Source organism: Notolepis coatsorum, assembly GCF_963971535.1.
Source record: "Notolepis coatsorum genome assembly, chromosome: 1".
NCBI classification, from domain to species: Eukaryota; Metazoa; Chordata; class Actinopteri; order Aulopiformes; family Paralepididae; genus Notolepis; species Notolepis coatsorum.
This window is the reverse complement of record NC_140165.1, coordinates 242117198-242143735: the sequence shown is the minus strand read 5'-3', so window position 1 is coordinate 242143735 and position 26538 is coordinate 242117198. Positions and strand designations below refer to the sequence as shown.

Below are 26538 nucleotides of genomic sequence, written 5' to 3'. Positions count from 1 at the left end.
TATAACTCTGTATGATAGCATGTACAATAATACTGTATATACCGGACATATATATTTATTCTTACCGTATATATATCAATCACTGTACATATTAATACTACAAATCTGTACATCTGATTAACACTATTACTTAGTAGTACTAATTTATATATTTTATATATTTTTGTTGTTCTGTACTTTACATTGCATCATGCGCTGGGGGGAACGGCATGATCCTATACATTTTTTGTGTTAATATAAAATGGACTGATTTATATTTACAACTTAATGCCTCACAATCACCCATTCACTCACACACAGACAGTAGAGGTGACCATGCAAGGTGCCAACCTGCTCATCGGGAGCAGTTAAGGGTTAAGTGTCTTGCTTGAGGACACTTCAACACGCTGCCGGAATCGAACCCTCTGATTACCAGATGGCTGCTAGCTCTACCTCCTGAGTCACTTTCGCACTCTTATTATTATTTGTGATGCCATTACAAATAATGCAATGGGGGCATCTAAATATAAACAAAACAAAGGCAAGGACACATTGAGAGGAAGCAGAGGTGGCTTTATATATCGGCGCTCTGCTCTGAAGTAGGGCCTTGTTTATTGGTTTAGGCACAATCATCTATGGAGGCCCAGGCAGATTGCAATTACTGCTACCAGTGGCTGTAAATATAGTCCCTTCCTGTAATGTCTGTTAGGATAAATACTGGTAATTCATCAGCAGGATATCCTGCGAGAGCAATTTCTGCTATATTCATGTTTTATAGCCAAGCCCCTCGCTTTTAGTGCTACTTGCATGCTTGTGCACGTTCGCACCATTATGTTGATATATTCTGGTAGAGTTTAATCTCACCCCCACCCTACCACCACCACCCCCACCCTACCACCACCACCACCACCACCACCACACCCACACCCACACACACACACACACACACACACACACACACACACACACACACACACACACACACACACACACACACACACACACACACACACACACACACACACACACACACACACACACACACACACACACACACACACACACACACACACACACACACACACACACACACACACACACACACACACACACACACACACACACACACACACACACACACACACTATACACACATTATACCCCCATTGGGGAATGGAGGCCAACGTGTAAAAGCCCAGGATCCTCAAGTCATAACGATTGTGGGTAATCACCTGCATCCCGCCATGCAGATCTAACCCTAATCCTGACGTGAGCGACGTCTTCCAGGATGACAAGGCTCCTGGTAACCAGGCCTGGTGAACGATGTCTTCCAGGAGGACAAGGCTCCTGGTAACCAGGCCTGGTGAACGATGTCTTCCAGGAGGACAAGGCTCCTGGTAACCAGGCCTGGTGAACGATGTCTTCCAGGAGGACAAGGCTCCTGGTAACCAGGCCTGGTGAACGATCAGTCGCCAGCGGTTTGAACCCACGTGATTTTGAAGTCAGCTAGCTAACCGCCGTGATCTCACCGATGGGAGATTGCATGTGACATGACGCCTGAACTAGCACCGCTGGACAGACAGAAGGCCCAGATGATCATTCTTGGCCATAATGTTAGTGATTAGCAGCGGCCTCGCCCCGGAAGGACCAGACCGAAACCATGCCCGAAGAAAAGAAGGAAAAAGAGCACACCACGCCATCACAGAGGGAAGTCTTTTCCGCTGCGGTTTTCCTTACTTTGAACGCACTCTGTACATTGTGTGGCTTCTCTCCAGGGCCTCGAAGCCCGGATGAAGAGCGTCACCTGGGACCGGAGCTCTAGTCCTTTGTAGCGAAGGAGACGTACAGCGTTCGAGGAAAATACTTAGCCGGGATGAAGCAGTGACAGGCTCTTTGCAGCCGCTAATTAATCACCAGCGGCTGCTGATAAAACTCATTAGCGAGCCAGAGATTGAGCTATTAATCACTTTGGGACTTTCGTGCAAAAAGAGAGAAAAATATATCAAGAGATCAAGCGCTGCGGAATGAACGGACACATAGCGTGTTCCCAAGAACAGAAGAAAGAGAAGGTTTATCTCTTTCGACGTTAGAAGATTCTCAGAGATAGTGGGATCGTGCGAGACTGAAGGAGAGTGCGGCTAATCCCATTTCCTATTGATTGATAAACATACGCCTGCCTATAAACATGCGTGTGCTCTTATAAACACACACACGCATGCACACACACACATGCACGCGCGCACACACACACACATATGCACATACACACACACGCACGCACGCACGCACGCACGCACACACACACACACACACACATACACCCAGACACACACAAACACACAAACACACAAACACACACGCCTGCACAAACAGCCGAGCGACATCTCCTCCTCGACAACACCGCTAAAATTGAAACTCACGGCTCCGCGCGTTCATTTGATACCGAGCGGATAAAGCCCCTCACCTGCTCCGAGGGCAAGACAGATTGAGGAATATTGTCATCTGGCATCAAATTTGTTGTGATTAACTTAAACAAGCCTTTGCATAGCTCCGCAGTGCGTCCGCGGAGAGAAATCAATCACGGGCCTCCATTCCCGACACTAATTTGATTTGGTTCAATTTGAAAACAGAAGACAAGGCTCGGCTTCGCTCCGGCCCACGGGAACAGCTGCCACACAGGCGAGCTCCTTCACAACACATTCTACCCCAAACACTCTCTGCAGGATCTGGCATTTTCCTCTCTCCGTGTCAGTTGGCCACATAGGAGAACATATGGAACTGGCGGTTGATATGATTTGGGTGAAGTAGAAATAGGCGTCACGCTGCTTTCTTACTCTTCACCAACCTAGCTACCTATCTATTCTATTTACTTGAGTATTTGCCTTGTATTTAGCTTTAATCCTGCTGTATACAGGTCACACTAATCATTATCCCTGCTGTACAGGTCACACTATTCATTACACCTGCTGTAGAAGTCACACTAATCATTATCCCTGCTGTACAAGTCACACTAATCACTCTCCCTGCTGTAGAAGTCACACTAATCATTATACCTGCTGTAGAAGTCACACTAATCATTATACCTGCTGTAGAAGTCACACTAATCACTCTCCCTGCTGTAGAAGTCACACTAATCATTATACCTGCTGTAGAAGTCACACTAATCATTATACCTGCTGTAGAAGTCACACTAATCATTATACCTGCTGTAGAAGTCACACTAATCACTCTCCCTGCTGTAGAAGTCACACTAATCATTCTCCCTGCTGTACAAGTCACACTATTCATTATACCTGCTGTAGAAGTCACACGAATCACTCTCCCTGCTGTAGAAGTCACACTAATCACTCTCCCTGCTGTAGAAGTCACACTAATCATTATACCTGCTGTAGAAGTCACACTAATCACTCTCCCTGCTGTAGAAGTCACACTAATCATTATCCCTGCTATACAGGTCACACTAATTATTATACCAGCTGTAGAAGTTACACTAATCATTATACCTGCTGTAGAAGTCACACTAATCATTATACCTGCTGTAGAAGTCACACTAATCATTATACCTGCTGTAGAAGTCACACTAATCATTATACCTGCTGTAGAAGTCACACTAATCATTCTCCCTGCTGTAGAAGTCACACTAATCATTCTCCCTGCTGTAGAAGTCACACTAATCATTATACCTGCTGTAGAAGTCACACTAATCATTATACCTGCTGTACAAGTCACACTAATCATTCTCCCTGCTGTACAAGTCACACTAATCATTATACCTGTTGTAGAAGTCACACTAATCATTCTCCCTGCTGTACAAGTCACACTAATCATTCTCCCTGCTGTAGAAGTTACACTAATCATTATACCTGCTGTAGAAGTCACACTAATCATTCTCCCTGCTGTATAAGTCACACTAATCATTATACCTGCTGTAGAAGTCACACTAATCATTATACCTGCTGTAAAAGTCACACTAATCATTCTCCCTGCTGTACAAGTCACACTAATCATTATACCTGTTGTAGAAGTCACACTAATCATTATACCTGTTGTAGAAGTCACACTAATCATTATACCTGCTGTAGAAGTCACACTAATCATTATACCTGTTGTAGAAGTCACACTAATCATTATACCTGCTGTAGAAGTCACACTAATCATTATACCTGCTGTAGAAGTCACACTAATCATTATACCTGTTGTAGAAGTCACACTAATCATTCTCCCTGCTGTAGAAGTCACACTAATCATTATACCTGTTGTAGAAGTCACACTAATCATTATACCTGCTGTAGAAGTCACACTCATCATTATCCCTGCTGTAGAAGTCACACTAATCATTATACCTGTTGTAGAAGTCACACTAATCATTATACCTGCTGTAGAAGTCACACTAATCATTATACCTGTTGTAGAAGTCACACTAATCATTATACCTGTTGTAGAAGTCACACTAATCATTATACCTGTTGTAGAAGTCACACTCATCATTATCCCTGCTGTACAGGTCACACTAATCATTCACACGCGGTCTCATCAAAAGTTGCAAATAAAGTACTAATCGACCTCAGGGGGGGGAAAAAGGTACATAATGTATGTTGTGTTATAGCCGTAAGTAATATATTTACGTATTGTATTGGCCAAAAGTCCAAAACAACGCTGCAACCAGGAGTTGAACCAACCATAGTTATCTAACTATGATTATAGTTAAGAGTTGAGGTTAGTTTTACAGTTATGGTTAAGACATAACGTTAGAGTTAAGGTTACTTAAGTACTTAAAAACGTTTTCTGAAAATGCAAAAAGTTAGTTTCTTGAATATGTAATATATGTACTTATTTGTAATACGTACACATCTTACATTTTCGATACAATAAGTAAATATATTACTTATGGATATAGCATAAGGTACATTACCTTCTCCTGTGTTCGATTAGTACTTCATTTACATATTTCAAGTGAGATCAGGCTGTACAGTCCATGCAGCAAGCAGGATGGGGGGGGGGGGGTGAACACCAGGTATATCAACACCGGCTGGAACAGCATTGCTTGCTAAACGTTATGGGCTAATAAGCGCTCTGCTCAAGGGCACAAGGGATTTCAAACACGCCTCTGGGATTTGAACCAGAATCCCAATCTAACTTTGTTTTGCCTATACTGTAAAACAACCATATAACTGCCACAATCTAAAGTACGCACATCCTGTAATGGTGCACTGCTGTCAGACTAATCACAGTCCCCAGATGTATAATCTATTTGTGAATCAGGCTTCGGCAGTGGCCAGTGGCTAGTGACTAATGAAGGGTTTACAAGATAGATAATGGGGGGGACCTATTTCCACTGTAGCAATGTGTCTGTGGTTAAGATAGATAGACAGACAGACAGACAGACAGACAGACAGACAGACAGACAGACAGACAGACAGACAGACAGACAGACAGACAGACAGACAGACAGACAGACAGACAGACAGACAGACAGACAGACAGACAGACAGACAGACAGACAGACAGACAGACAGACAGACAGATAGATACATATTTTAATTTGTCCACTTTCATGGACATTAATTGTCTTTATCTTCACCATGTGTGGTGGATATCCAGAGCTCACCCCCTCCCCTCCATTGTCCCCTATCATGTGCCCCCCCCCACCATCTTATGGGGCTCCCCCTCCCCCTTTCTCACTATAAAGGGTTCCTCCCTACATCATTCATCCTTCTCTTCCTAGGTCATTTAGCTGATAACCTGGGCGAGAGCCACTCAAGCCATGTCTCTAACTATCTTGTATATATTTGATCTGTCTGGCTAATAAATCGTATTAACCAGACTCTGTTGACTGAGTACGTTATTCATGATATTTACTATATACTACAACACCTTAATAACTCATCATGTACATGTAGGCCATTAACACCTTAACAACTCATCATGCATTTCAAGTTCAATTTCAAGTTATGTTTTATTTGTCACATATAAGGTCCACTCATCATGCATTTTACACCATAACAACTCACCATGCATTTACACCTTAACAACTCATCATGCATTACACCGTAACAACTCACCATGCATTTTCACTTTAACCACTCATTATACATTTACACATTAACAACTCATCATATATTTACACCTTAACCACTCATCATGCATTTACACCTTACCAACTCATCATGTATTTACACCTTAACCACTCATCATGTATTAACACCTTAACAACTCATCATGTATGGGCGGCCGGGTAGCGCAGCGGACTAAGCGTCTGTCTACCACCACAGAGACAGTGGGATCGAATCCAGCTGTGGTGCTTCCGGCTTGGCCAACCGTCCATACTAACACAATTGGCAGTGTTAGCGGGTGGGAAAGCCGGCGAGGGTGGGTCCTGGTTGTTGTAAACAGCGACTCCTACAGTTCGGTAGGGAAGGATCTGGGAGAGGTAGTGTGACCTTCCACACGTTACACTCTCCCAGTGAGAGTCCGCGCTGCTGGGTGAAAAGAAGCGGTGGGCTGGCTACACATGTGTCGGAGGAAGCATGTGATAGTCTCCGCCCTCCCAGACCGACGGTAGGGGGTAGAGTGCGCAACGACCAGGAAGGGGATTGGGAATTGGCATAACGACTAACATTGGGATGGGAGAAAAACGGAAAAAGAAGGGGGAAAAAGATAAAAAAAAAAAAAAAGATAAAAACTCATCATGTATTTACACCTTAACCACTCATCATTTACACCTCATCGCGGGCTAACAGAAACGATTACGAGGGCCGATGTTGGCCCACGGGCCACACTTTGAGAACCTGCTCTGGACTGTATATACTGTATTTGGTGTGATCCTTTCTTCTCTGTTCCGTCGTCACTCTCCCCCCACCGTCGGCTCCCTCCTCTCCCACTTGAAGCCCATCCATAATTGTAATTTGATACGCCCTGGTGATAATGTCCTCTCTGCCATTATACAGATGTGGTCATTAGCGGATGAAAAAGGAGGTGTGTAGGTCGGTGTGAGTATGTGTGTGTGTCCGTGTGTGTGTGTGTAACGCATAATGTGAAGCGCAGAGGCCAAAGGACCTTGTTCAGTTCCTCTCCTCTCTCCCCTCTCTTCTCTCCTCTCTCCCCTCTCCCCTCTCCTCTCTCCTCTCTCCCCTCTCTTCTCTCCTCTCTCCTCTCTCCCCTCTCCCCTCTCCTCTCCCCTCTCTTCTCTCCTCTCTCCCCTCTCTTCTCTCCTTTCTCCTCTCTCCTCTCTCCTCTCTCCTCTCTCCTCTCTCCTCTCTCCTCTCTCCTCTCTCCTCTCTCCTCTCTCCTCTCCCCTCTCCTCTCTCCTCTCTCCTCTCCTCTCTCCTCTCTCCTCTCTCCCCTCTCTTCTCTCCTCTCTCCTCTCTCCTCTCTCCTCTCTCCTCTCTCCTCTCTCCCCTCGCCTCTCTCCTCTCTCCAGGCAGCCACTATCGACAGGGTCTCAATAAGCTTCCAGTAGATGGACCGATAGACGGGACAGCTGACAGGCTTACACTAAAAGAGCACAATACTCAGGATGAAAGAAAGATGGTCCGGTTTCATGGACATGTATTAGGCCTAGTCTGAGATAAACATGTTCCTTTCAATGGAGGACAGTTTCTGAGTCTAACGTTAGGTAGTGTTGCAGTCCAGACCAACCCAGTCCTGACGAAGGTAAGACCAAGACTTAGTCTTAGGTCTAGGGTACCCTTGTGTATACTGCACCTGTGTATACTGTTTACCTTACTTACTCATAGTATATATTCATATTTTAAGTGTTTTATTGACCATGTTTATTGTAACATATAATAATAACTGATAGGGCATACAGACCCTCATCTGCACCTTTGATAACACTGTTTACTTGCTCATATTCTTATATTCAGAGTTAATTATATTGTTTACACTGCTTATTTTATCTTTACTATAATTAAAATGCCTATTGCCTACTATTTGCCTATTGCCTACCTATTGCCTGCCCATACCTGTACCTCCCCTCCCCCATGCTGCTATGATGTCCGAATTTCCCCAAGGGAATCAATAAGTAGGGTGACCAAACGCCGGACATGTCCTCTTTTCACGCCCTGTCCGGGGCGTCCGGGGGGGTTTTATAAATTCATGAAAATGTCCGGGTTTCATTGTTTTTAAGTTTCAGTTTCGGTTTCACGGCGGCTCGGGCTGAATTTTTCGTCATTTATAAATGACCGAATTAAAGCACTATTTGTTGCCGTTCGAATGCCACATCAATCCGTCGCTTGGTTCTCGAGTTACATGCCGATATGTCAGGCGTGCGTCTTTTTACGCGGGCGCATAAGATTATCACCCCGGACTCCCGAGGCTCCAGAAGTCAATCATCCGCCGATTGCGAAAATTATTGGTCAGCGTTGTAACTTGTAGCAAACAATGAGTGTAGCTTTCCAGTGATATCTTTCCTGTGTGAATCAGGGATCTAGGTGAAAATTGACAAGCGAAGACGACAGAAGTGATACAAATTCCGAATGAATTTACTTGGATGAGGAAATGGAGAGATAGAGAGCTTTTTTCTTGGCACACGGTTTACCCGGATGCGTCTATTCTTATCCTAACGGATTAATGCTTCCGCGTTCGCGTTTTGCGAATCTGATTGGCCACTGACGTTTCTGGTGCGATCTGATTGGCCACTGACGTTTCTGGTCATGTGACATGTGCGCCCAATCGCGTGACGCGCCCATTTCCGCCTCGAACAGCAGCAAACTACCTAACACCTAGTTTATCACTGGTTAAGCTTAGGCGACTCTTTCGAAGTTGGTTAAGGTTAGAGTTTGGAATCAGGGCTGGCATTCTATCGCCCTGCTCTAAGACAAACTGTTGTGAAGGGCCAGATTAAAGCTGAGAATCTACATTTATTGTTTTATATACATTGTATATTATTTATATATACACGGTATATCCCTTTACCTGCGTTCGAACCATAGTAATATTCGCTCTCCTTATTGGATAGCGCCCTAGGCGCCAGCCCGCAAGCCCCCAACGTCAGGTTCAAAGACAAGCTCAGGCATGTCGTAACATGCCCGGAGACAGCGTATTGATTCCAGACAAGAACTGAGGTTTGGGACTAGATAACCACTTAAGTATATATACGGCGCAGGTGCGCACAGCAGCAGTTCGTCTAAAGTCTGTCTGTGTTCGGTAACAGTGAAGTGAACAGTGAAGCGTCTAACAGAGCGTTGAGAACACGTGCGAATAGAATAGTAAAGTGTCAGAGTTTAATGCAGTAACGTCAAGTTCGACCTAGTTTAATGTGAAGTAAATAGTCGTTCATTTATTGTATATCGTGCAACCCAGTTCGTTCGTGTGTAGCATTACCTAACGGTTCGTTCATGTTAGCTAGTGAACCTTAGCCAGGGTGCGTGGCCTAAATACGTCGCCAGCACCCGAGGAGGCCTAGTCGGAGAACCGTTGGACATGTGCACAGGAGAACCAGCGGCGGCGATTGCAGAACCATTACTGGTTGGATTATATTGATTTGGAACGTGTTACCCGGAGAAGAGCCTTGTTGATTTCCACTATCGTTTGGGATTTAACCTCGTGAGGATTACACTCGGGCTGGCCTCATGGACAGAGGCTGGCTAGCTGTCATCGTTTGCTATCGAGCATTTGGATTACAGTTATTGCTTTTGCTGCTGATCGTTGGATTTACAAGGACTGACTTCTGTACGTGGAGTCCCTTTATTCTTCATTGAATCAGACTGAGTATCCGAACATTCCTCTATCCTCTAGACCTTACAACTCTGAGAGGAACCCAGTGTCTCCAGGCGGTACCAGCGTTGCCTTCTATAATTGCTATTATACGCCAGGTGGCGTCAACCTAGACCCATCGTAGGAATCCTGCTATTCCCAGTGACTCATGCTACTGACTGACTTTATGCATATTATTCGCCATACAAGCGCAACCCTAATTCTCATTCTGTAACCTAATGTTGCATAATAATAAAATACCCTCAAATACTATTTCTTTGTCAATGCTGTGTTATTATGAGTGTTCACCATCTATATTCAATGTACTGTCTGGCCAGTAATTAAAGTACATACTGTGGTATAATTATGTCCTCATGTAAATATATCCCCCTCCCCTGTGTTCCCTTTACCTGTGCCCCCCCCCCCCCCTCTCTGTGGAATAAGACACTCCCCTCCCCTGTGTCCCCATTACCTGTACCCCCCCCCCCCCCATCTGACCTATCAAATGGGACCACACCCCCTCCTGTTAACTATATAGATCTCCTCTTGAGATCTATCCAGGCTTCTTACCTGGGTAATTTCAGCTGATCACCTGAGGCGAGAGCCTCAGCCATTCTCTCTATGTATTCTATCTGTTTGGTTAATAAACCTTGTTATTATCCAAGCCTCGGTTGACTGAGACATTCTTCATCAGGATATCCACAAATATCCCACAATTGGCGTCTACGAACTTGTGACGGACTTTTTGCGTCCTCCCGGCGTGTTGTATCATTCAACTATACAGAGAAAAGTGAGTATAATAGGATGGTCGACCAAAAATGTATGGAAAGGAATTGAAACCTTCCCGCTTTTCTCTGTGCCAGGTGAATATTACAGAATGTTGTCCAATATTGAGATCATGGCTGAGTAGAATAATGTGCATTAATATATCTGATCTGTATTGAGAATCGTTACCAGGGCGCGCGTGCACCTGGGTCCTTATCAGGAGGTTCTGAAAGGATGGGTTATATGTGCTAGTCCCAAAAAGTTTAGGCACAAAGGTTGAAATGCTATTCCTGGTCGAGTCGGAGCCGACCAAAATCTAAGGCACAATACAGGTTGTTGGATTGCTACCCCTAGTCTAGCTGATGCAGACTAAAAATATAGGCAACAAAATAGATACGTGAGCTTATTATGATGTGATATCCTTGGAAAACGCTACTCTGTTAAAAACGTTCTGTGATTCCTTTGCAAAGAGGCGGGAAGTAGGACCGAGAAGCTGATAGAATCATAATTAGAAATTACCAGAGTAGCGTCATAATATTCATTGTTTCAACCTCAAACTAAGCTCACAATCTCTTCCATTTCCTGAAAACGATGTATTTTGGATTAAATTAACCAATTGATCAATACAGATAGCGGGAAGATGATCACGCGATGTCCTAGTTAGTACATGATTACGCGATGTCCCGGGAGTACGTAAATGTACATTAAACGGGACATCAGTCGCGGAAAGTACATTAAACAGGACGTTAGTCGCAGGTTAAGAGGCCGAGAGTATGATTAAAAGGTATATATAATCTAATATATCGCTGGTAAATTTCGAAGTCAGGTTCGGTCGTTATGATTTTAATAACGATGTGTAGTTATATATCAAGGGTGTTATGGTTTGTAACCGACCCCAATCGCACAACACAAGACAGGAATGATGGTTTGCCAAGAAACAGATATTTATTTAGAACAGGGAAAAAGGGCACTGTCCCTTTAAGGGAGAAAACACAAAACACTGGAATAACACAAGAGGGGAAGGTAAAGTGCCTTTAAGAGGCGGGCAGGAAAAGGGAACACTATGGGAAAGTAAGGGAACGCCTAAGGGAAGGTTAAGGGAACGCCTTGGGACAGAGGAACTAGAGACTAGGTAAACCAGGGACAAGGAGAACTAGGGAGAGAGGACTAGGGACTAGGAGAACTAGGGACTGAGGGACAGGTACTGGGGAACATAGGGAACAGGTTCTGGGGAACAGAGGGCCAGGTTCTGGTGACAGAGGGAACAGAGGCCCGCGGAGGCGGGCTGGGGACAGGGAGGAACTGGGGACAGAGGACCGCGGAGGCGGACTGGGGACAGGGAGGAACTGGGGACTGGTGGGAAAACATCTGGGCCGCTCTGCAGAACAGAGGAGAGGGTTAATATTCAAAGGGAAAAAACAGAGCAGATGCAGAACAGTCCAAATAACAAAGTAACAAAGTAAATACTATCTTCGTGTGAACAAACACACAGTGGGAGATGGAATGTCCAAAATAATATCCACGAGAGAACAAAACAGAGTGGGAGATGAAATGTCCAAACAAATAACTAAGTGGGAACTAAAGGAGGCAATACGCTGGGGAACAGCAGCGGGACGAGGGCAAGGGGCATTACGCTGAGTGAGTGACATCACAATCAAAACTCACCCAGGCGTATGCGTAAAGGTACAGGGACAGCAGCGGGAACGGGGGCAAGGGCACTACGCTGAGTGAGTGACATCACAATCAAAACTCACCCAGGCGTATGCGTAAAGGTACAGGGACAGCAGCGGGAACGGGGGCAAGGGCACTACGCTGAGTGAGTGACATCACAATCAAAACTCACCCAGGCGTATGCGTAAAGGTACAGGGACAGCAGCGGGAACGGGGGCAAGGGCACTACGCTGGGTGAGTGACATCACAATCAAAACTCACCCAGGCGTATGCGTAATGGTAAGGGACAGCAACGGGGCGAGGGCATCGCCACCGGGTGGCTGGCTGTCCGAGCCGAGGAACAGAGCGCTGGAACAGCGGCGGTGGCGAGGATGTCGTCCACCGGGTAGCCGCTGTCGGAGCCGAGGAACCGAGCGCTGGAACAGCGGCGGTGGCGAGGGCGTCGTCCACCGGGTAGCCGCTGTCGGAGCCGAGGAACAGAGTGCTGGAACAGTGGCGGTGGCGAGGATGTCGTCCACCGGGTAGCCGCTGTCGGAGCCGAGGAACAGAGTACGCGCCACACCTTGGTGTGCGCGTCGGAACAGTGGCGGTGGCGAGGATGTCGTCCACCGGGTAGCCGCTGTCGGAGCCGAGGAACAGAGTGCGCGCCACACCTTGGTGTGCGCGTCGGAACAGTGGCGGTGGCGAGGATGTCGTCCACCGGGTAGCCGCTGTCGGAGCCGAGGAACAGAGTGCGCGCCACACCTTGGTGTGCGCGTCGGAACAGAGAGACGCCTCGGGGTGCGTCTGCGAGGAGGAGTGTGCCAAGCACGAAGGTCTGGAAGATGCGCGTCGGCGCGCTGAGGTCTGGAGAGCGTGCCAAGCTCGAAGGTCTGGAAGATGCGCGTCTGTGCGCTGGTACGGAGGAGCGTGCCAAGCTCGAAGGTCTGGAAGATGCGCGTCTGTGCGCTGGTACGGAGGAGCGTGCCAAGCTCGAAGGTCTGGAAGATGCGCGTCAGTGCGCTGGTACGGAGGAGCGTGCCAAGCTCGAAGGTCTGGAAGATGCGCGTCTGTGCGCTGGTACGGAGGAGCGTGCCAAGCTCGAAGGTCTGAAGTGGAACACTGGAATACCTCCCGTAGAGGATTAGAGAGCGCAGTACAGTGTCTCCCTCCAGGCAAACGGCGGCAGGTGGCGAAGGCTTGAGCGCATCTGGCGCGCTGGTCTGGAGTGGAACACTGGAATACCTCCCGTAGAGAATTAGAGAGCGCAGTACAATGTCTCCCTCCAGGCAAACGGCGACAGCAGACGAAGGCTGGAGCAAACATCTCAAGGCTGGAGAGATCCATCTTAAAGCATTGGTAGACCAGAGGATCTCCCGAAAAAGTCTAGATGTTAGAGAATATGACTCAGCATGAATACAACACGACCCCACACCGAAACGAGGGGAAGCGCCCTGGTATTTAAAGCCCACCGGGGAACTAATTAGCCTGCCACCACAGGTGCGAGAGGTAATTGATAATAGTCCAGGTGTGGCCACTGAGAGTAAACGAGAGTAAAGAACGAGAGGGTGGGGGCTAGAGAGAGTGAGTGAGAAGGGAATTTCTAACAGTAGGCTTTAAAGAAACAGAGAAAAGGTGGTGAGCAGCGGGCAAAACCTCACAGTACCCCCCCCTCAACGGGAGCCACCTGGCGACCCAAAACAAATACGGACAGAGTGGCAGGGGGCAAAACAAGAGGTACTGGCCAAGCCAGCAGGGGAAGCCACCACAAGAGTGGGGCTAGCAAAAGAAACAGGGTCGCCGAGGGGTAACTAGGGAAGCAGAGGGGCAACTGGGGGAACTGGTCTAGAGGAACTGGGTCTAGAGAACTGGTCTAGAGAACTGGTCTAGAGAACTGGTCTAGAGGAACTGGTCTAGAGGAACTGGGTCTAGAGAACTGGTCTAGAGCAACTGGCCTAGAGGAACTGAGGGGCGAGCAGGGTAGCTAAGGGGTAACCATGGAAGCACCGGGAAAGGGCTAGCAGAGGGAAGGTTAGCTGCCAGGGCACTGATAGCTACAGGGCCTATGCTAGCTGTACTGCTACATCAACATAGAGGCTGCGCAAGCTGCCGGAGCCAGGCTAGCAGAGGGAAAGGGTAGCTGCCAGGGCACTGATAGCTACAGGGCCTATGCTAGCTGTACTGCTACATCAACATAGAGGCTGCGCTAGCTGCCGGAGCTAGGCTGGCAGACAGGGCTGGACCAGCAAGAGAGCACAAGCTAGCTGGAAGGACAGTCCTAGCTGTGTGAGATAAACTGACCTTGCTAGCTGAAAGGGCAGTCCTAGCAGTGGGAAAAACTACACAAAAAAGTGGAGGCCATGCAGAGGGACCGGGTTAGCTGCTTGGGCCTGGCTAGCTACAGGGCCTATGCCTGCTGCAAGGCTGCATTAACATAGAGGCTGTGCTAACAGCCGGGGCCAAGCTAGCAGACCGGGGCCATGCAGAGGGAAAACTGGGTTAGCTGCCAGGGCATGGCTAGCTACAGGGCCCATGCCAGCAGCAAGGGCTGCATAAACATAGAGGCTGTGCTAGCAGCCGGGGCAAAGCTAGCAGACAGGGGCTCTGCTGAGGGACTGGGTTAGCCGCCAGGGCATGGCTAGCTACAGGGCCTATGCCAGCAGCAAGGGCTGCATAAACATAGAGGCTGTGCTAGCAGCCGGGGCTAAGCTAGCAGACAGGGGCTCTGCTGAGGGACTGGGTTAGCTGCCAGGGCATGGCTAGCTACAGGGGGGTCAAACAGGGCAAAACGGGAAGCAAACAGGGGAGCTAACCGGGGAGACTAACAAGCTAAACAGGGGAGTAACAGGCTAACAAGGGAGCTAAACAGGACTAACAAGGAAGCTAGAGGGAACAAGAAAAAAAAAGGCAACTCAACATACACCGTCTGTGCTGGCTGGGGTCGTAGACTTGGTGGGGTCGTACTGTTATGGTTTGTAACCGACCCCAATCGCACAACACAAGACAGGAATGATGGTTTGCCAAGAAACAGATATTTATTTAGAACAGGGAAAAAGGGCACTGTCCCTTTAAGGGAGAAAACACAAAACACTGGAATAACACAAGAGGGGAAGGTAAAGTGCCTTTAAGAGGCGGGCAGGAAAAGGGAACACTATGGGAAAGTAAGGGAATGCCTAAGGGAAGGTTAAGGGAACGCCTTGGGACAGAGGAACTAGAGACTAGGTAAACCAGGGACAAGGAGAACTAGGGAGAGAGGACTAGGGACTAGGAGAACTAGGGACTGAGGGACAGGTACTGGGGAACATAGGGAACAGGTTCTGGGGAACAGAGGGCCAGGTTCTGGTGACAGAGGGAACAGAGGCCCGCGGAGGCGGGCTGGGGACAGGGAGGAACTGGGGACAGAGGACCGCGGAGGCGGACTGGGGACAGGGAGGAACTGGGGACTGGTGGGAAAACATCTGGGCCGCTCTGCAGAACAGAGGAGAGGGTTAATATTCAAAGGGAAAAAACAGAGCAGATGCAGAACAGTCCAAATAACAAAGTAACAAAGTAAATACTATCTTCGTGTGAACAAACACACAGTGGGAGATGGAATGTCCAAAATAATATCCACGAGAGAACAAAACAGAGTGGGAGATGAAATGTCCAAACAAATAACTAAGTGGGAACTAAAGGAGGCAATACGCTGGGGAACAGCAGCGGGACGAGGGCAAGGGGCATTACGCTGAGTGAGTGACATCACAATCAAAACTCACCCAGGCGTATGCGTAAAGGTACAGGGACAGCAGCGGGAACGGGGGCAAGGGCAACTACGCTGAGTGAGTGACATCACAATCAAAACTCACCCAGGCGTATGCGTAAAGGTACAGGGACAGCAGCGGGAACGGGGGCAAGGGCACTACGCTGAGTGAGTGACATCACAATCAAAACTCACCCAGGCGTATGCGTAAAGGTACAGGGACAGCAGCGGGAACGGGGGCAAGGGCACTACGCTGGGTGAGTGACATCACAATCAAAACTCACCCAGGCGTATGCGTAATGGTAAGGGACAGCAACGGGGCGAGGGCATCGCCACCGGGTGGCTGGCTGTCCGAGCCGAGGAACAGAGCGCTGGAACAGCGGCGGTGGCGAGGATGTCGTCCACCGGGTAGCCGCTGTCGGAGCCGAGGAACCGAGCGCTGGAACAGCGGCGGTGGCGAGGGCGTCGTCCACCGGGTAGCCGCTGTCGGAGCCGAGGAACAGAGTGCTGGAACAGTGGCGGTGGCGAGGATGTCGTCCACCGGGTAGCCGCTGTCGGAGCCGAGGAACAGAGTACGCGCCACACCTTGGTGTGCGCGTCGGAACAGTGGCGGTGGCGAGGATGTCGTCCACCGGGTAGCCGCTGTCGGAGCCGAGGAACAGAGTGCGCGCCACACCTTGGTGTGCGCGTCGGAACAGTGGCGGTGGCGAGGATGTCGTCCACCGGGTAGCCGCTGTCGGAGCCGAGGAACAGAGTGCGCGCCACACCTTGGTGTGCGCGTCGGAACAGAGAGACGCCTCGGGGTGCGTCTGCGAGGAGGAGTGTGCCAAGCACGAAGGTCTGGAAGATGCGCGTCGGCGCGCTGAGGTCTGGAGAGCGTGCCAAGCTCGAAGGTCTGGAAGATGCGCGTCTGTGCGCTGGTACGGAGGAGCGTGCCAAGCTCGAAGGTCTGGAAGATGCGCGTCTGTGCGCTGGTACGGAGGAGCGTGCCAAGCTCGAAGGTCTGGAAGATGCGCGTCAGTGCGCTGGTACGGAGGAGCGTGCCAAGCTCGAAGGTCTGGAAGATGCGCGTCTGTGCGCTGGTACGGAGGAGCGTGCCAAGCTCGAAGGTCTGAAGTGGAACACTGGAATACCTCCCGTAGAGGATTAGAGAGCGCAGTACAGTGTCTCCCTCCAGGCAAACGGCGGCAGGTGGCGAAGGCTTGAGCGCATCTGGCGCGCTGGTCTGGAGTGGAACACTGGAATACCTCCCGTAGAGAATTAGAGAGCGCAGTACAATGTCTGGAGAGATCCATCTTAAAGCATTGGTAGACCAGAGGATCTCCCGAAAAAGTCTAGATGTTAGAGAATATGACTCAGCATGAATACAACACGACCCCACACCGAAACGAGGGGAAGCGCCCTGGTATTTAAAGCCCACCGGGGAACTAATTAGCCTGCCACCACAGGTGCGAGAGGTAATTGATAATAGTCCAGGTGTGGCCACTGAGAGTAAACGAGAGTAAAGAACGAGAGGGTGGGGGCTAGAGAGAGTGAGTGAGAAGGGAATTTCTAACAGTAGGCTTTAAAGAAACAGAGAAAAGGTGGTGAGCAGCGGGCAAAACCTCACAAAGGGTATGAATGCCTTGTCGCAACAGATGTTGGTCGACTAAACGTAAAGCGATCCAATACAGTCAGATATACACACACGTTAACTTATATGTATTAATGTTTGTTTGTCTGTTTTAAGTCTCGTTTGTATGTGCACAAGTATTATAGGACCCGTCGCGTTGCTTTATTGAGTCAAGAACCGGCTGCGGATAGCGCGACGAGCATTGAGAGAGGAGTTACCGTTATACAAAGAATAACATTGAAGTGCAGTTCACGGGAACAAACTAGGATAGTAATTTCCGGATTCCGCAGAACACCGGCCCACGGGAACGGCCATTTGGGGAAGTATAGTTTTATCGTTTCAGTTTGTTTACGTTTCACATATGCACAGGCGCGTTCATTCGGTAACAAAACGCTGGTATAGGAATTCCAGGCTATTGAGAGCTCGTGGAAAAATACTGTATGAATTGCAAAGCGTTATTTCCGAGGCGAATGAGAACACACGAACGTCGCATGGAGCAATGACGTGACGCTATGCGCGCCGTGAAGTTATTATTTTATATTAAACTATCCATAAGCGAACGTAAAGTGTAATGTACCCAAGGCCAAGGGTGCGTGAAATCCACGTGTAGTATATGTTTTATTTGTATATGCATGTGCGCGCTGCTATTGGAAAATGTTGAGTTGAGGTGGCGAGATGCGGGTTGCTGACGACACGTAACGGATCCAACCCAACACAACAGCTGTCCCCGGTGAGTATGACAATCATAAATATAGATGCATTGATTGATTGAAAACTTTATTAACAGATTGCAGAATGGGTACAATACAGCACAGCTCAATACACAATTGTTAAGGGGATGCAGACCAGAGAGAGACTTTAGTCTTGTTTACATCAGGGTCCCCCATTTTCAATACCAGATTTGTTTACATCAGGGTCCCCCATTTTCAATTTATCAGAACATATTATGACATACATGACAGACAGATAGTCAGTACTGCTACATCTGTACATTTATGACATACCAGATTTGCAAATTCAGTACTTTTTGTGATACAAAAGAAGTCAAGAAAAGGGAGTCATTTGACGTAGAAACTGTACATATACACAACTATCAGTTAAAGCAAATTACAACTATCTCAGATCACTTGAGTGTTTATGTGCTTTAATTTACACATTATAAGTCACATAAAGCTAATTACAATGTCTGTTTCAGAATTATAATACATCTGTGGGCGTACCGGTCATACTGACCATGGGAGCTAAACAAACACTTCCGGTTCCCAATATATGGCAGTACAGGAATTGTAGTCCACATAAACAGCGTTAGATTAGACTTTATAAACTTTCAATATTGAAAACTTGGAACACAAACAACATAGATCATGTTTAAAAGTAAGATGTTTAGGTTATATTCACTTGAGTTAATGTGTTTATCTAAAGAACCAATGAAAGATAACTAGCCCTTTCCATTGTAAGACATTTTAAACATGATTCAAAATGTGTGGGTCCACAGTCATATGATGCTTGTGTACATATGCGATATGATTGATAAATGATAACACTATCATTACATCCAAGAACGGGATGGATGAGATCTAGCTAATTTTTGTTAAGCTCACAGACAATCAAGGAGAACAGATGGTCTTAGAAAAGAGTGGAAAATTAACATGTGTTTGTATTTACAGATCTGGCTCTGAGGCGAGATGCAAAACAGTGAATGACTACACCCAAATTGTATCACAAAAGACAGAAAATCCAACAATTTGCATGTCAACCGAGAGACAGTGCAGAGCTGAGAGACAATCGATTGACCATTTGGAACAAATCTACATCCAAAACACCCACATGTAAATTTCTTCAGAGTGGGCACTTGGGAGACAAAGCAATGCAAATGCCTGCACTCGTGACCACAGACTTGATGAACTCACCTAGCGGTGGATGGCAACAGAGAACCACTTAATTAACATGAATTAGACACCGGTGATGAATTTGCAGTTATGAAAATCTACCTAACTCCCATACTAACAATAACTAACCAGTCGTTTTCATCATCTCTTTTCAAAAGACACATGAATTAGAGAAGTGCCCGAGATGAAAGATTAATGATGAAAACAACTACTTACAATCCCCTCCTTCTATTCTCTGTTTATAACCAATAACATGCATGACTTTCCTTAGACTATTCTTTTAACAACTAATACTTTCCATGATTGCAAAATTATCAACCACCAAAATTGCAGCACAATTATCTAAATGTACAAGATATCAACAACATTGATCATTTAGCTGACACTTTTATCCAAAGCGACTCACAGGTTCTGTACGACAGGACATCAGGCAAGGCACACCTCTATCAGCTGAGTAACAATGGTCATCAAAGTGTTGAGTGCTACAGTGTAGATTAGTTTATTAGGACAAATGCATGACAGTAAGGTTAGTTAGGGTTAGATGATAAGAAATGATTGTTTTTCATGCAAAATTAACTGGCTACCTAGAATTTATGTTTTTTCCCCATGCTATGATATGATGAGCCACACTGAGATGTGAAGAACAACCGAGAAGTCATGGCGAGGTAAGTATCTTGAAGAAGCACACCATCGTACGCGGCCTGAGGTAAGATCAACTTCAATTTAAGACCATCAGAATATGAAGACAAGGAGCTATTTTATCTGATTCAAGACTTTGGCCATTCATTTACAAATTTTATTTAAAGCCTAATGCTGTAAGATCTAGTTAGACACAAGATCTGATAAAATTGTAGTGAATGTGACCTTCTTGACGTAAGTTATCACTGCTAATGCAATTGGTTTGCATTTCCTATTGTCAATTAAGTGATTTTATTTACTATGAATTGAATTAATCCCAAAATGATTTTCCACTTTAGCAGAAAGGCGTTGAATCATTTATGTGAGGAGTTTTCTAAGGCAGTGTTTATCACCCTCAGATCACGAATTGGTGAGAGGACAGGACGAGTGAGACGACGCGCGACCTGAACCACGAAGCTGCGGACACAACCAATGACGATTCGGACAATAAGAAGAGATCTAAAGACGATAAAGGGCGAGAATGTCTCCTTCACTATCGCAGCAAGCGGGCAGCCAGAGAGACGGTATAGGATTACTAATGCTTTCACCAGCCAAGAAATAGGCCTGTCGCAGTACACCTACCCCATCGCCAAGCTGATGGATAAATATGTGCACCTGCGTCAACTACCTATCCCGCTCATAGACGGTGCCACCCCGACCCTGCTGATAGGCTCCGACCATGCAGACCTCATAGTCCCGATAGACCGGGTCCACACAGGGCCCAGAGGCTGTCCTGCAGCAGTCGAGACCCGCCTAGGATGGACATTACAAGGCCCCCTCGCTAAGTCTCTTAACCGAACAGCAGCCACTAGCTGCCTCCACTCCAGAGTGACAGAAGAAGACACCACCCTCCTACAGCATGTCGAGAGGCTATGGACACTAGAGACAATGCCCTTTAAGAACGAAAAGAAAGACATTCGTTCCAAGGAAGACATTTACGCCATAGCACTCCTCGAGCAAGGGACAAAGAGAGTCAAAGTCAATGGAGTGATGAGATACGCAACTCCACTCTTGAGGCGAGAGGGTATGCCCACCTTCCACGCCCCAAAAGAAGCGACGGAGCGGTATCTATTGAACACAGAGCGGCGCCTAGCCAGAGACCCCGCTCAAGAGACTGTGTACCGCGCTGAGATTAACAAGCTAATCACAGCGGGACACATAAAGAAAATTGACAACCAGAGGCGACGACAACAACCGTGAGAGAACCATCCAACCCAGCCCACAGACATCCCCAAGAAAGTGGAGCAGGGGACCACGAAGGAGACTGACCAAGGAGACACTGACGAAGAGGAGATCAACCTTTTGACAGCCTCCACCCCGGCACTGCAGACCAAACCCATCACCTGCAGATGGGAACCAAGTCCCCGACCATCAAGGTGGATTCCCATGACAAGATTGTCATCCGTGTGAAAAAGAGCGTCCTACTGACTAGCCACTACACCGGCGGGCCCTCGCCCTCCATCAAGTGGTACCGCAATGACGAGGAGAGGACAGCGAAACCAGCACAACACATTCAAAAACGCCCTGACCACCATGTCTCTGGGCCTGATGGGAGCCAAGCGTGAGCACAGTGGCGGATGTGTGGTGGTGATGGAGAACAACATAGGCTGCAGGAAAAGACCACTATAGTTGACTGCTACCGGTGACCCTTGACAAGGTACACAGGGAGCGGACGGCGACCTCCTGTAGGCCCCCTCTGAATGAACGACGACCAGTGAATGTTCCCGACTGCATCGTCAAGAAGAGACATCATCAGAGACCTGTAGAACAAGATACTTCTGAACACACATTGTCCACATTGTTATGTATGTATTGGCCCTGCCACACGACAGACCGAGAACAGATGATCAACACTTCACAGCAACTGTCAGATTCACAAACAAGAACTGTTTCACAGAGTTCATATGTATCTGGAAAATTATTGACTAGGAATATGATGAAATACAATCAGTAAGATTGCATTAACCAATTTTATAATGACAATGAGAAATGATCACAGAGTCACATTACAAAATGGTATTGTTAAACAGGGCAGAACCAGTTGGATTGTTCCAAGACACCAAGTTTGTGTTCAACATTGATAGTATGCACCACAGAACAATGCATAACGATTATCATAATCACCTTTTATATTAACCACTAGGTTAACGGTTTTCAATTTTATTTTGACACATTAGCCACTAAGGTAATGTCTATTGTATGTATTTATTTAATTTTTATGTGTTACTGTTTGGCCCTGCCACACGACCGACAGAGAACACCTTGTCAACAACGACGCAACATCATTCAGATTAATACCTTCACAAGAAGGAAACTTTTCACACAATTGTATGTATCTGCAAAACGATGAACTAGGGATGTGATGAAAAGAAATCAATGAGAAAGCATTAACAATGGTTAGTAATAATGAGCTAAAATGTATTGCTGAAGGAAGAAGTGACCACATGATCACATTACATCACATTTGAATTACTTAGGTTACAAAATTGTATTGTCAGACAAGAAAGAATCAGTTGTTTTATTCTCTCATAGAAGAGGACATGTAACGTTGTTTTGCACCTATATGGTGAACCATTGATAGTATATGCACTAGAATTACATACAGAAGCGATGCATAAGACGTTTTATCTCCTCATTTATAGAGAAGAAATGGAGAAAATTGCCTGATTCTAAGTAAAGACCAACAAAACTGAGGCAATCACAGATGAAAGTGACACTCAAACTCAGGGTAAATACAACTGGATCCTAAGTAATTTCATCAAGAATCATCATAAAACGTGCAAAAATATATATATATATTTTTGAACAGTTTCCCATAATCAATCATGTTAGTTTTATTAACCACCAGGTTAACGGTTGTTAAAATGTTTTTGTACACATTAGCCTAATTATGCACACAATTTTGTTTTTTCACCCTGTGCAATCTGACCACACAGACAGTGCATGTATTTAATTGGTTTATTACGATGCCTGTATGCACAACGATCACATTAGCTCCCCAGAGTCACGACATGAACGACTGAAGGTATGCCAAGATATTTGCACAGCGATAGCTTCAAATGATTATGTTAATTGTTGTTTGATATCAGAGATGAGGACCACTCATTGATATAGGTATTTTGAGCGATTAATAAAAGAAAAGGGTGATATCTATTCCCACATCTCTGATATCAAAATAACACAGACCGCAGTCCAGTCGATCATGTCATGAATCATGTATGTAAATAATTCTATTAATCATGTATGTAAATAATTCTATTTTAAACTATTATCCCCACTTTTACCTGTTCCAAACAATCCTGGTATATTATACATTAATCTCACCCACATTATAAGAAAGAAAAGTGAGTATTGTGGTATAATTATGTCCTCATGTAAATATATCCCCCTCCCCTGTGTTCCCTTTACCTGTGCCCCCCCCCCCCCCTCTCTGTGGAATAAGACACTCCCCTCCCCTGTGTCCCCATTACCTGTACCCCCCCCCCCCCCATCTGACCTATCAAATGGGACCACACCCCCTCCTGTTAACTATATAGATCTCCTCTTGAGATCTATCCAGGCTTCTTACCTGGGTAATTTCAGCTGATCACCTGAGGCGAGAGCCTCAGCCATTCTCTCTATGTATTCTATCTGTTTGGTTAATAAACCTTGTTATTATCCAAGCCTCGGTTGACTGAGACATTCTTCATCAGGATATCCACAAATATCCCACAATACCTAGCAGTGGTTTAATCTATCACAATCTTTAATACAGTCAGGGTTTTGTAACCCCTCAGTTACACAAACTCTTCAGTTCAGTTCAGTTCAGTTCAGAGTTTTTATTTGCCACATGGAATCATACAATCATAGTTTCTTCATTACACAATCATAAATAGTCATTCCATGGACTCTAACCTTAACCAACTTCGAATGAGTGCCTAAGCTTAACCGGCGAAAGAACTTGACGTCACACGATTGGCGCGACCAGAAACGTTAATGGCCAATCAGAGCGCAAAACGCGAATGCGGAAGCATAAATCCGTTAGGATAAGAATAGATGCTACCCGGATGCCTCTAGATTCTAGAAGACTCGTTTCTAAATGGATTTTTATCAAATTTTGACCTGTAGCTTACTACATAAGACTTCAGGCTATGGATTTGCGTTGTTTTCCAGCTTATACAAACATATATATATATATTATTTTGGAATATTGCAACTACTACACAAAAACGTGAGTACACAAGTTCAAGTTCAACTCAAGTTCAGCCCTATGTTACTCATTAGCACTAAAAGTGATTTGTCTTTATTGTGTAAGAAACTTAAGAATGTTATCTTTTGAAAGAGACCAGGCGTATGCATGTGCTATAAGCATAAAGTATAAAGATAAGCTTTGCAAAAAAATTATGCAGTCCTCAAGTTCAAGTAAAAGAATGGCCGCTTTTCTGGGCGCATGTTATGTGGTTAAATTTGGGATATTGCAACCACTACAGAAAACATTTTGTACACAACTTCAAGTTCAACTCAAGTTCAGACCCATGCTACTCTATTTCATGAGCACTAAACATGATTTTTGTTTTTTGCATTAGTAACTTCAGAAGGTTATCTTTCAAAAGAGACCAGGACTAACCCCTTGGATCAAATCTGAGGTCACTAGTCTCGGGGTTATCATAGATTCAGAACTGAACTTCAATTCTCATATTAGCAAAGTAACGAAAACATCGTTCTTCCATCTCAGAAATATAGCAAAAGTACGACCATTTATTAATCAGAACGATGCTGAGAAGCTAATTCATGCATTCATATCTAGCCGGTTAGACTACTGTAATGCACTTTTCACAGGTCTCCCTAAGAAAACCACAGAGAGGCTTCAGCTAATCCAAAACTCTGCAGCCCGACTGCTAACTAGAACCAAAAGGAGAGAGCACATTAGTCCAGTCTTAGCTGCTTTACACTGGCTTCCTGTAACATTTAGAATTTACTTTAAGGTTCTTCTCCTTACATACAAAGCTCTAAATGGACAGGGACCTAGCTACATCACCAACACTCTAATAAATTACACGCCAGCAAGAACACTGCGATCATCAGCTGCTGGACTACTAGAGGCTCCCAGAAACAGTCAAAAGAGGATCGGTAATGCAGCCTTTATCAACTATGCCCCAAAACTGTGGAACAAACTACCCCAAAACATCAGGGAAGCCAACTCGCTAGACATCTTCAAAAGACAGCTTAAAACCTATATCTTTGCTCAGGCATTTCAATGACTTACCTGCACTATTCTTACCCTGCCTACTTTACTATGCTAATTTTATCTTATTTTACACTGCCTATCAAATTCATGTGTCGGTTATCACACTTTTTACTTCTTACTGATGACTATTTACTGAATCATTTTAAACTATTTTTCACACTTTTTACTGTAACCTTGCTATTTACATTTTTTACTGTTGTTGTATGTCCGTTCTATTTTATAATTTTTAGACTATTTTTAAACGTAATCATTTTAAACTACTTTATTATTTGTATTACTGAATAGAGAGCCTATTAGGATGCTAGATCCTAATGTGAAACACTGTGATTTACCATACCCTGCCTATCAAATTCATGGGTCGGTTATTGCACTTTTTACTTCTTACTGAAACACTGTGATTATTTGTATTACTGAATAGAGAGCCTATTAGGATGCTAGATCCTAATGTGAAACACTGTGATTTACCATACCTTGCTATGCTCGCTCATGCCTGTATTTTTTATGTCTGTTCTATTTTATAATTTTTAGACTATTTTTAAACTGAATCATTTTAAACTATTTTTACTATTTGTGTTACTGAAAACTGTAAGCGGAGAGCCTATTGGGATGCTAGATCCTAATGTGAAACACTGTGATTTGCCATACCTTGCTACCTGTCTATCTTTTTATGCCCGCTTATGCCTATTTTTTACTGTTGTGAAGCACTTTGAACTGCAACCTCTGTATGAAAAGTGCTATACAAATAAAGTTATTATTATTATTATTATTATTATTATTATTATTATTATTATTATTATTATTATTATTATTATTATTATTATTATTATTATTATTATTATTATTATTATTATTATTATTATTATTATTATTATTATTATTATTATTATTATTATTATTATTATTATTATTATTATTATTATTATTATTATTATGCATGTGCTATAAGCATAACGTATAATAATGTGAACAGCCATCTGAGTGTATCCGAGCAATAAACAGAATGTTGCACTAAGGCTTTGCAGTGTGAACGTAGCCAGAGAGAGTGGCCTCAGGAAGCACAGCACTGGGACCAGGTTTAAAGTACGCTCCTGAAACAAGCCTGCGTTGTGCCGACACCAAGGAAGTTAGGAACCCTTTTGTTTGGTTTCCTTTTATAAAAGCGAATACATTTCTTCACACATGCTGGCATGAGAAAATCCTCAAACACAAACACAATACATGACAAATGCTGGAGTCAAAAGCAGACTCCCAACGCATGCATTTTGAATGCCATCTGCCATGTCTGCCCGAATCGCCTCGCTCT

At 45.4% G+C, this 26538-nt stretch overlaps 1 protein-coding gene across 1 annotated transcript in view; it reads right to left on the bottom strand.

Annotated features, from left to right (window-relative positions):
• sez6b (seizure related 6 homolog b) overlaps window positions 1-26538 on the bottom strand; it is a 419489-nt gene that overhangs the window by 86693 nt on the left and 306258 nt on the right.